This window comes from Coenobita brevimanus, chromosome 44 (assembly GCF_032717465.1).
Source record: "Coenobita brevimanus isolate Jiangsu-jjx chromosome 44, ASM3271746v2, whole genome shotgun sequence".
Taxonomy (NCBI): domain Eukaryota; kingdom Metazoa; phylum Arthropoda; class Malacostraca; order Decapoda; family Coenobitidae; genus Coenobita; species Coenobita brevimanus.
In genome coordinates this window covers 15416629-15428989 of record NC_136997.1, presented here as the reverse complement: position 1 = coordinate 15428989, position 12361 = coordinate 15416629, and the positions used below count along the sequence as shown (strand labels likewise).

The following is a 12361-nucleotide window of genomic DNA, read 5'->3' as shown; positions in this document are numbered from 1 at the left end:
GTCGTGTGGGCAAATATACTGTGGAGCAAAAATAATCCAGTTTTTTGTTTATGTTGAGCTTTAAACTATTTCTGATCAATGTCAGTGAATAGATTCAGAGTATGCTATATGCACTTTTTTTGCAGCATCTTTTACCTTGTTTTCCACCGACATATGACCCTGGCAGTTTTGCTGCCAGATTTTAATAATATTCAAACAAGTGATCAATCAGTTTTGCAAAAGCAATCATGCAGTATTATATTCATATTGCAATTTCAGGATAGCATAATCATTTATGATGTACAGTGGTTAACGATATTAAAGAATACAAAAAGAGGCTAACCTACAAAAAGGACAACATTATGACCTACAGAAGTGCTTTAAACAAATAGATCGGGAAAAGAAGCTAAGAGAACATGATATAAATTACATATATATAATATTCTGTAATTTCTACGAAACAGGAGTCCAAAATAATATCCTATAGCACAAAGAAACGGAAATATGGGAAAAAAAAAAACTGTTTAATACTAACTGTAAATAACGAAGTGAGAAAATGGATTCACTGTGGATCAGATACCGATGACATAATAGTGACAGAGCATATAACAACTACAAGCAGACAATAAATTATACAAGGAAAAGGAGAGCAGCTCCAAAGCAGTTTGACGAAGACATTGTAAATTAAAGTACATATCAACCAAAGCTGTTTAGCTACATATGAAACAAAACTAAAGTCAGAGATATAATACAGACCATTATGGATAAGAGTAAAATCTACATAAATGGAGAAGATATTTGTGAGGTACTAAACAAAAAATTCCAGTCAGTTTTAAGAAAGTAGATTTGAGAGAGATGAAAATGACTAAGCATGTCCATACATATAAACAAATATACAGTATGTATATCGGAAAATGAGGTTCAGGAAGAGATGAGTAATCTAGTCAAAAGAAAGGCTAATTATCCTGGCGAGATTTTAAGTTGGGTATCTGCAGAAGAGTTAATTATACGAATACATTTAACAATCAGAGAATCGTTAAGACAAAGCAAACTACCTGATATTTAGAAGAAATCAAAAATTACTCCCCTATTCAAGAAATGGAAACAGTAGAAATCCACTTGACTACCGACCAGAATCACTAACCAGCATCGAAAGCAAGATTGTTGAAAAACTGATATGGAAAATTTGGGCAAATAATCTGGAAAAACACATTATGATAGCAGAATGTCAGTTTGTTTTTAAAAAAGGAAAATTATCTATTACTAATCATTTAAGCTACTATGACAGAGTTGCAGAAACAGTACAGAAAAGAGATGGCTGGGTAGACAGCATCAAATTGGATTTCAAGAAGGCATTCGACAGAGTAACACGCCAAAGACTTTTATAGAAACTGTATCTTCAGGCAGGAATCTAATTTAATGTCTACTGCTGGATACAAGATTTTCACAGAAGAAATGGAAATGGGAGCGGTACTAAGGGGAAATTACTCTTCATGGAGAGATGTGACAAACGGAATTCTACTGGGCTCAGTGCTGGCATCAGTTATGTTTTTAGTATGTATAAATGACAGGCAGGAACATGGGAAATGGGAGCTATTTAAATATTTTGCTGACGATGCAAAATTACAAAGAAAAATACAAATGCAGACTCTCACAGAGTGCCACAATAAGAATTATATAAGCTGCATGAATGGAGCAGTAGATGGCAAATGGAATTTAGTGTGGACACATGTCATGCAATAAACTTTGGTAAAAGTGAAAAAAGACCAGACTTGGATTATAAGTTAGGGAGTTGAACCCTACGCATATCAGAAAACGAGAATGATATAGAAGTGATTTCAATACCAGATTATCACTGGCTGACCACATAAATGACTACGTAAGGAACATATACACACTGCTTGTTAATATGAGAGTTGCATTCGAATATATAAACGAAGACATGCTGAGAGATATAATCACAGCATTCATTAGACCATCTCTGGAGAATACATTTGTAATGTGGAATCCACATCTCAAAAAAACACATAGATAAGATTGAAAAGGTACAAAGTAAGGTGTTGAAGTGCTGTGCCCATCTTTTTAGGTTTGCTTACTTATCTTTCGAGAGCTCTCCTTTGACTGATCGAACAAGGTTTATGCTGTATTCGGCTGGGTCATAGATGGTTTTAATGGACTTCTAGAATCCATATTGGTCATTCATATCAAACAGTCTTTGCGGATCTTTTTCTTGCTCAGTCCACCATATGTTCTCCATATCATGCAGTTTCCTCTGGGTTTCACTTCTCAGATTCTGCAATTCAGTTTTTAGTGTTAAGGAGCTACGATGAGCCAACCAGTTGTTATGTGATCTATTCCTCATTGCAAGAAGGTCATGTATGCCCTCAGCATTTTCATCAATCCAGTATTAATGGCAGTGAGTGGAGAAACCTAAGGTTTCTTCTGCAGTGTTTTGGATCAGTGTCTTAATGTTCAGCCAATCTGTGTCTAGGTTTGTTACATTGTTGTTTGAATCATGTGGTGGACATTGAGAGAGCTTGTTTGTAATAGTGCTGCAGAAGATGTTCCAAGTAGCCACATGCTTTAAGTTACTGGGGGTTAGTTTCTTGATGGATGGTCTGTGTCACATTTGTGGATGTATGACTAACTGTGGTTTGATGTGTATAAGGTTATGGTCTGTTAAGCACTCAGCACCTCTCATAGCATGGGCTATAAGAACTCTTGATTTTCACTGCCATACAATGACATAGTCAATTAGGTGCCAATGTCTTGCTAGTGGGTGCATCCATGTGGTTCTGTGTTTATTCTTAAGTTGAAAAATGGTGTTGGTGATGAACAAACTGTGTTCTGAATATAAAGAAAGCAGTGTGAGGCCATTGATGTTCATGTTACCAACACAGTGGTAGCCTATAATGCCCTGACAGAGGTGATTATCTTCTCCTAATCTGGCATTAAAATTTCCAAGTAGGATCAGTTTCTCATTAGGTGTTACTGACCGATTGCCAGCAATCAAAGAATTATAAAAGGAATCTTTGACAGTGTCCAAGGAATCATATGTTGGGCAGAGGAAATAGTGATGCAAATTGGCCTTCAGAGTACCAAGGCATCAGCCTCTCTGATTTACTCACACGTGTTTCTTTGATGTTCTGTAGAAGGTTACTTCAGGTAGCAAAGGCAATACCATGGTTATTCTCATATTGTCTGGGTATTTCCTCCAGAAATTGGTATACTTTTCTCATCCCTCTATAAGGTTGCCTTCTCCTGAGAGGCGAGTCTCAGACAAGGCAGCAATGACAGTGTTATATCTTTTCAGTTCATGGGCAATAAGGGCACTTCTACAGTGTGGTCGTGTGTTGTGGTCAGTATCAAGCAAGGCTCCTATAATTTAGGTAGCAAAAGTCAAAGGGATTCTTTTTGTGCGATGCCTTGACAGACACAGTTATCTGCCCAGCCAGTGCAGAGCAGCAAATGTTCAGGTAACCATTTCTAAACTCCTCCCCATCAGGAGTATGCGGTTGGGTATCCGTTGCTGGCTGCTTAGTCACACTGGATGCTGCTGAAGGCATGACCTGCTCCTATGCCATCATGCCAGTGACCACTGTGCCAATGCAGCCTATGCTGGACTCGAGTTAGCAGCTTCCAGCCACATCCATGACCTGTCACTGTCACCCTGACTTGTCGTCATAGGTCTTTTGTTTTGGTGAAAGATGAGATGGGAGGTGAGTATAGAACTGGGATTGCAAATTGAACACGGCTTTTCTGATGATTTTATGGTTTGACTAGCCAATTTGTCTCAACTATTCCCCCAGCGAAGGCGTGACGTTGCCAAGCCATTTCTTGCTGAACTCACTCCGACGTTGCCAGTATGGCTGAAAGACTAAGTGTAGTGGAGGAAAAAAAAATACACAGCCCGGCCTGACCAGACCGTCACACTAAGCAGAAGCTAATAACTTTCCTTCTGGATGAAGCAGAGTTGAAAATCTTTTTACATTTCATACTTTCATTAAATAAAATTTGTTATTAACTACAAACTCACCCATAAAGGAGATGGATCCCCATGGAATCTCGAGTTTTCCAAGGGAGTGTTCAGCTCTAATCGATGAACTCTTCAATTACGAATTCAAACTAAAAAAATATTTCCTTCGTAACATTGTGTTTTTGGCACTAACTCTAGCAATAAATATCGGAGATTACGCCTGTAACTTTATATTAATGTTTTCTCTATTATTTGACGGTCAGATCACCGAGGAGAAACACCCCATTTCTGGCTATAGTCGTCTCATCAACAACCAGGGCGTTATCGTTTCAGTTTCGTCAGCACGGCAGCTTGGCAGCAGAGGTTGTGTGTGTGTAGGTGTGTGTGTGCACGTGTGTGTGTGTGTGTGTGTGCACGTGTGTGTGTGTGTGTGTGTGTGTGTGTGTGTGTGTGTGTGTGTGTGTGTGTGTGTGTGTGTGTGTGTGTGTGTGTGTGTGTGTATTTGAGAGAATGCCTTTCGTTTCAGTATACTTTTCATTGTTCAGCTATCACCATGAAAAAATAATGCATCAGAGGGGAATCCCGCCAACATGGTGCTCGCTCGCTCGTCACGCGTTCATAAAGCGCACTTTACGGATAATACCGTGTATTATCTCAAGAACACGATGTTAAGCACTAGGAAGTGACAGGGAAATGATGTAAATCGCTACTTGTAACTAGCTCCGCAGTTCCCCTATGTGCAATAAGCTACAAAAGGAGAAATCTGAGCCTAGATAAAGAATAAAACAAAGGACACGTGCCACACCCAACCCAACCACACCCACCACCACAAAACATACCAAGAGGCGTCCTTTATCTTTGGACACACCCCAGATGCACGCCACACGCTCCACAGACATACCACAGAGAAGCCTAAGATGCTCACCACTGATAACTCCACCTCTCATTCCCCCCGCTACAGTGACACACACAAAACTTTACGTTTCCAACTTGCCAGATTTCCCCATCTAAAAAAAAGTACAGTGAGTGAGAGAGTCACACTTTTAGGGACATGCACTGGATTTTTCCGCCCCTGTGAGTGTATCAAAAACTAACAGGACGATGAGGAGTGTGGTGATATAGGTTAGGTTGTTTGCTGACTTGAGAAACGTACGCACAATAATTCATAACGACATTTATAATGCGAGCACTTTCTCCGTCGGATCTTAGCATGGAGCGGAACCTGTCTCAAATGTCAGAGGTTTGTGGCATTGTTTTAGTTATAGCCTATCATTTTTTTTTCTTTTTACGTGAATTCCTTCAATCCGTCATTGTTTTGATTTTTTCTACATCCTTTCGATATTATTGAGGTGTGTGACTTTCAAACATATATACAATCGATTCCTTGACGTTATTTATTTATTTTTTTTTTTTAACGACGAACGAGACAAGGGAAGATTTTTTTCTCTCCTTTTCCTGATGCTCTTGCAGAAAAGAGTTGTACCCTGCAGTGATATTTGTCTGGCAACTAAGATTTATTTATGAAGTTAGAACAGTAAACAGAGGAATATTCTACAGTCTTCTTGTCCTTCCTGTAAATCAAAACCAAAGTTACAACAAGGCTCTGGTTGTAAGTGCGTAATTCGGTCCAGTTTAGGAGACACTTCTCTTACATATGAATAAAATCGACTAGTTGGAAGTTTGTTTTTGCTATTCTTTTCGTGTTTCCCTCAGCTCATCTAAAAACATAATCCAGTGAACTGGAGGTTAAAGTTGCCTTTGTGCACTCTACCTCCTTCCCTGTCGGGGACAGGGAATGAGTTAAGGGACCTGTGTATTACTGGGCAGTGGAGCCGCCCAGCTATGTTAATGCCACCGCCATTGCGTCGCTTTCCAGCACTCGTCGTACTAAAGTGATCTTACTGTAAAGACACGCAGCTTCTCTGTATGATCGTGGCAGGGAGCTAACCGATCTAAATGTCAGGCGATTGTGGAATTATTTATGTTGCACCTAAACGTTGCCCTTCTTGAGTGGTGAGGTCAGAGATTAATCACGGAAGGGTTAAACACACATACAGGACTGTGTGTGTGTGTGTGTGTGTGTGTGTGTGTGTGTGTGAGAGAGAGAGAGAGAGAGAGAGAGAGAGAGAGAGAGAGAGAGAGAGATTTACAGTTCCCTATTAAGGGCTATTAAACTTCCAGCTGATCTAGCACATGACAAACCGGAATGGGGAAGGGGGGCTCCAGAATTTCTCCCCTCATGATGTTTATGTTTTTATTTTACAAGCAAATTAAACAAAATATACGTATTAATGGTATTTTTCTGAACCGTAAACTACAGTATTTCATGACCAAATTTATATGAAAAGGAACAGGAAATTGTAAGTAGTTTTCCCTGAAGACATCGTGGAAAAATCTTTGGGTTGTGTGTTAGTTTTTGTGTTATAACATGACCTAATTTTTTACCTCTCTCTCTCTCTCTCTCTCTCTCCCATAGTAATCTTAAGATAATACTATCTATCTATCTCTATATACCTAGGCTGCTTCCCCCAAGGAAAGGGAGGTAGCCGAGACAGGACGACTCACTCTCCAAACTTAAAAATCAGACTGGGTGGGGGTTGGTTCTGAAGCCCTTTCCCTGTACCTGACACATTTAAATTATTCTTTTTCCGACTCTGGGCATAAACTAGACTTGGTCACCCGCTCCCTGAGGCACAGCAGCCCTCGTACATGCCACGCTCCCTCACATGTCACTGGGACACGTGTAAGGACAGCATCCTTGTCAGCTTGAGCTTTTTTTTACACCTTTATCACATCGATTCGTGTTGCTTTTTACATCATCATTAGGTGCTGGAGACGGACGTCTTCACGTGATGGCACTGGTACGGTACAACCGAGTGACTCCACTACCGTTTAATATAAACGCCACTCAACTCCCTCTCCCTGGAAGGAGGATAGCAGACTACAGGACAGTTTTAGTCTACCGCCCACGGGATCCACGTTTTCGTTGAACCCGGAGCTATGGTATTAATAATAACAACAATAACAACAACAATAAAAGTAAAAGTAATAATAATAATAATAATGACAATTATACAAATAATAATAGTTATAATAATTATAAAAATAATATTAATAATCAATCAATCAATCATTTCCTGTGGCACCCCACGGCATGCATAGGGTCTCAGTGAACTCTCTCCACCAATATTTGTCTCTTGCCATCTCCTTCAGGTCCCACCAACACTCCTCTCCTGCTTCTTTTTTCATTGTCCTCAACCAGGTTTCCCTCGGCCTACCTCTACCTCTTCTTCCTCTAGCAATCCACTCTGGCACATCCTGTATTAAACAACCTTCTTTTCTGTATATGTGCCCCAGCCACTTCCAGCGAGACAGTCTCACATATTCATTAACTGGTTCCACTCTCGTAATATCCCTTACTCTTTCATTTGTAACTCTGTCTTGCCACTTTACCCCAAGAATCCTTCTCAGTATTTTATTCTCAAATCCTAATACTTTCTGATCTGTTGCAATTGTACTGTACCATGACTCATGCCCGTAAATTAAAATGGGTCTAACCATGGACTTGTAAATTTTCACTTTAGTATGTACCGAAAGCATATTATTATTTCAAACAGATTTCAACATTCCAACAGCTCGCCAAGCCTGTCTAATCCTCTCCTCAATTTCATTGTTTAATGATCCATTAGATGATATAATCGTTCCCAGATATTTAAAGTTTTCTACATTCTTCACCACATTATTCCCAATTACACAATCGATTTGGTTCTCCACGTTCATATTAATAATTTCAGTCTTTCCACAATTTATTACCAATCCCAGTTTTTCTCCTTCCTCCACCAGACAATCGAGCACCCTCTGCATCTCGTAAAGTCTTCCGCCTATCAGTACAATATCATCAGCATAGTCCAAATCCATCAGCTTCTTATTTTCTTTCCAGTTAATTACTGCACCTGTTCTCCTTACAACCTTTTTCATAACATAAACCATAACCAAAACAAACAACAATGGCGAAAGAACTCCTCCTTGAATCACTCCTGACCTAACTTGAAATGGATCACTCAAAGAACCACCCACCATTACCTTACAAAAAGTACCTTCATGCAGGCTTCTAATAATATTTACAAACTTTTCTGGTATACCATAGAATCTCATAATTTTCAACATAGCTCCACGTGAAACACTATCAAACGCCTTTTCAAAATCCACAAAACACATGTTAAGTGGCATTTTCATCTCATTAGCTTGTTGCATTAGATGCCTTACAATAAAAATATCAATAATAATAATAATAATAATAATAATCTAAAGGTGAATGTTGAGAAGAGTAAAGTTATGATCTTCGATAGAAATGAGGTCACTGAATGTACAGCGAATTTGGATGAAAGGAAATGGAAACTGCGAGTGTGTTTAAGTACTTGGGTAATGTGATGAGTAAGGATGGAAGTTTAGAGGGTGAAGTGCTTGAAAGGGTACAATAAGGAAGAAAGGTTGCTGGTTGTTTGAAAGCAGCGATAAGAAACAGCGAAGTGTGCATGGAAGTAAAAAAGTCGCTGTATGATAGTACGGTGGTATGGTATCGCCTCTAACGTAAGGAAGTGAAGCTTGAACCTTGTTGGAGGGACGCAGATCAAGAAAGAGAGCAGTGGAAATGAGTTATTTGAGAGGAGCATGTGGAGTCACATGGACTGACAAATGAGGAAGTGAAGGAGCGTTATGGTGTGGATGTGGATGCAATAGAAAGTGTTAGGAAAAATACACTGAGGTGGTTTGGCCATGTGGAGAGGATGGAGAACGAGAGACTGAGGATGAGAGTGAGGTGGAGGGGGAGAGAGGAAGGGAGAGGCCAAGGATGTGATGGAGGGATGGAGTGGAGAGATATAAGAGAGAGGGATGTGTGAGCTGGAAGGAGGACAGTGAAATGGCGAGGGACAGGGCGACGTGGAGACGATTTGTTTGTGGCCACCTCTTAGAGGATGAAAGCTTCTGGCATAAGATGAAAAAGAAGAATTCATTCATTCATTCACTCATCTGTTCCAGTGTTGTCCCATGAGAAGTGCAGGAGTACGAAGCTAGGCAAGTTGATCCTGACATTTAAGATGGGAGCAACCAGCCTCACTAATCCCTGAGTGGCATTACGTGAGTAGTAAACCACAACAAATCCTTGGATATAAACTTGCTCCGGCTCAGTCCGATTCGAGTACCTTTATTGCCCACTAAACCACCAGGTGCCATAATTGGGTTATATAGTTACCACCCAGCAGAGTAAATGGTTTCCTGGGCTACAAGAAACCATTTGGCTTGCCAGTCATTGTAGAGTCACCCATAGACAGAAGGAAGAGAAAAGAATGAAGGAAAGAAAGACAAAAGTGGAAAGAAGGAAGAGGAAAGGGGAGGCACTCGAGAGCAGCGCTATATCGAGTGAGTGGATGGTGAGCACCCCCATCAACCACTAAATAATAATAATAATAATAATAATAATAATAATAATAATACATAAAAATACTTATGTAAGACTTTTTTTTTTTCCAAATCTACACAGGTTACATAAGTAACATAAAATTATATTAGCGTGCTATACGAGTATGCACTCTTCTCCTGCCGGTGACGATCCTCATTTCAGGCAGTTGTGAGAGAGTTGAGAGGTTTTTATATAACCGGAGAGTTGAGCAGATTGGTTATATTGGCACCACCACAAGAAACGGTTCCCTTACAACACGCGGAATCTGATAATTATCCCAAACATCTTCCCACTGGTTGTTACGAGCGAGCGAGTGAAACAAGCCAGCGATGTTTATTCGCAGTTATGTTTGGACATCAGCAGCGCGGCCCGATCCGACTGTCATGCTAAACAGAGGCTAATGGCTTTACTCCTATGTTAGGTAGACTTGAAATTCTTTCTTTATGTGATACATTCATTCAGTATATTTTTACAACTAAAAGTTCACCAGTAAAGGCGTAGGAGCCTCGTGGAATCTCAAGTCTTCGAAGGGAGTGTTTGGCTATAATCGGTGAACGCCTCAGTTGCGAAATCTAATTACAAAAATTTTCCGTCGTAACACTATGGTTTTTAGCATTCAGTTCTAGCAATTAAATATCGGAGATTCCACCTATAATTCTATATCAGAGGGGAATTGTGAATACATGGCGCTCGCTATCTCCTCACGCACTCACAAAGCCCGTTTATTGGTTAAGTTAGGGTTCGATGGATTTGCCTGACAGCCAGGTAGTACAGAAGAGTGTATAAACTAACCTAATATAAAATAACGTTTTAGAAGCTTTTTCTAGAAGTAGTACAGAAAACTGGTAAAGATTTATAAGTCCACATTCACTCTTTTGTTCTTACCTGATTGTTCTTACCTAAATGTATCTTTACAGGAATGAGTCAAGCCCGTACTGCCCTGTGTTTTGAACCATGTTTATCATACATAATAATTTATGAATTGCTTTGGCACACACTGTTTCATTTGGTAGTGCATTCCACTGGTTAACTGTTGTATTTGGGAAACTAAATTTCCTTACGTCTTTATCACCTCTCATTTTGCACAATTTTCTGCAATGTCCTTTTAATGTTCCTTCCCCGTAGGTTATATACTCATTTCCGTCTCTTTTCTTTTTTCCTGTGGTGCAATTATATAATATAATCATGTCTCCTCTTCTCCTTCTCTCCTGTAATGTTGGCAGATTTAATTTGTCGAGTATTTCGTCATAAGCTTAGGTCCCTTAAACTTGGTGCCCATCTTGTCGTGGCCCTTTGTACAGTTTCAATTTTATCTACGTGTTTTTGAGATGTGGATTCCAGACTACTGATGCATACTCCAGAGTTAGTCTGATGAATGATGTTATTATCATTCTCAGTATGTCTTCATTTCTATATGTAAATGCTACCAGTACCTCATATTAGCAAGCAGTGTGTACACATTCCTTACTTTTTCATGTATGTGATCAGCCGGTGATAGTCTGTTATTAAAAATCACTTCTAAATTCTTTTCCCTTTCTGATGTGTGTAGGGTTGAACTTCTAACTTATAGTCCCAGTCTTGTCTTTTTTCATTTCAACCAAATTTCATTACATGACATTTGCCCACATTTAATTCCATTTGCCATCTATTGCTCCATTCATGAAGCTTATTTAATTCATCTTGTAGCTCCTTGCAAAGAGTCTGTTTGTAATTTCCCTTTGTATTTTTACATCATCAGCTAACATATTTAAGTAGTTTCCATTTCCAATGAATGTTACCGTCTATGTCATTTACATATACTAAAAACATAATTGGTGCCAGCACCGAGCCCTGTGGAACTCCACTTGTCACTTCTCTCCATGATGAATAATTTCCCCTTAGCACTGTTCTCATTTCCCTTTTACTGAGAAAATCTTGCATCCAATCCTACAGATTACCTTCGTTACCTCGTTGATTGTACGGTTTCCATAAGAGTTTTTGTATGGTATTCTGCCAAATGCCTTCTTGAAATCCAAATATATGCTCTCTACCTAGTCATCTCTTTTCTCTATTTTTTTCTGCAATTCTATCATAGTAACTTATTAGGTTAGCAACATGATTTTCTCTTTCTAAAACCAAATTGTTTTTCTGTCATCATATTGTGTTTTTCCTGGTGATTTACCCAAATTCTTCGTATCAGTGTTTCTAACATCTTGCTTACGACGCTAGTCAGTGATACTGGTTGGTAGTTATGTGGATTTTGTCTCTTTCCTTTCTTGAACAGGGGCACAATGATTGCTTTCTTCCAAATATCAGATAGTTTTCCTTGCCTATAGGATTCTCTGAATATGCAATATAACAGACTGCTTAGCTCTTTTGCACATTCCTGTAATAGTCAAAACGAAACCTCGTCTGGGCCACTGGCTCTTCCCCTGTATGATTTCCTCATCTAGTCCTGGGCCTCTGTTTCGTTATACGTATATTTGTTAATATGTGTGGGCATACCACGTTGAGTACACCGCTTCCCGTCCGATCAGCGAAGTTAAGCAACGTTGGGTCTGGTTAGTATTTGGATGGGTGACCGCCTGGAAACACCAGATGCTGTTGGCATCCCTACGAGTCAAGTGGGGTTGGTGGAGGATTAGTGCCCCGCCCTGTAAAAACAATTAACTCTAAGCCGTTGGCCATCCCGTTTGGGATTCATGGCGTCTGACAATGAATGAATGAATGCCTGTTCAATTTCATCTCTCGCAAATCTACTTTTTTTCAGTAAAAACTGACTGGAAAATTTTGTTTTGTACTTCACAGACATCTTTTTCATTGATACTGAGTTTCCCCTAATCCATGATGGATTGTATTTTACCTTTAACTTTTGCTTTGCTTTTATGTAGGTGTAAAACAACCTTGGCTGATCAGTACTTTTATTTATATTGTCTTCCTCAAACTACCTTTGAGCATCTCTGCTT

General features: G+C 39.5%; 1 pseudogene; it reads left to right on the top strand.

Moving 5' to 3' along the window:
• Positions 1–11886: 11886 nt before the first annotated feature.
• Positions 11887–12005, top strand: LOC145398259 (5S ribosomal RNA; annotated as a pseudogene).
• The last annotated feature ends 356 nt before the right edge of the window (positions 12006–12361 follow it).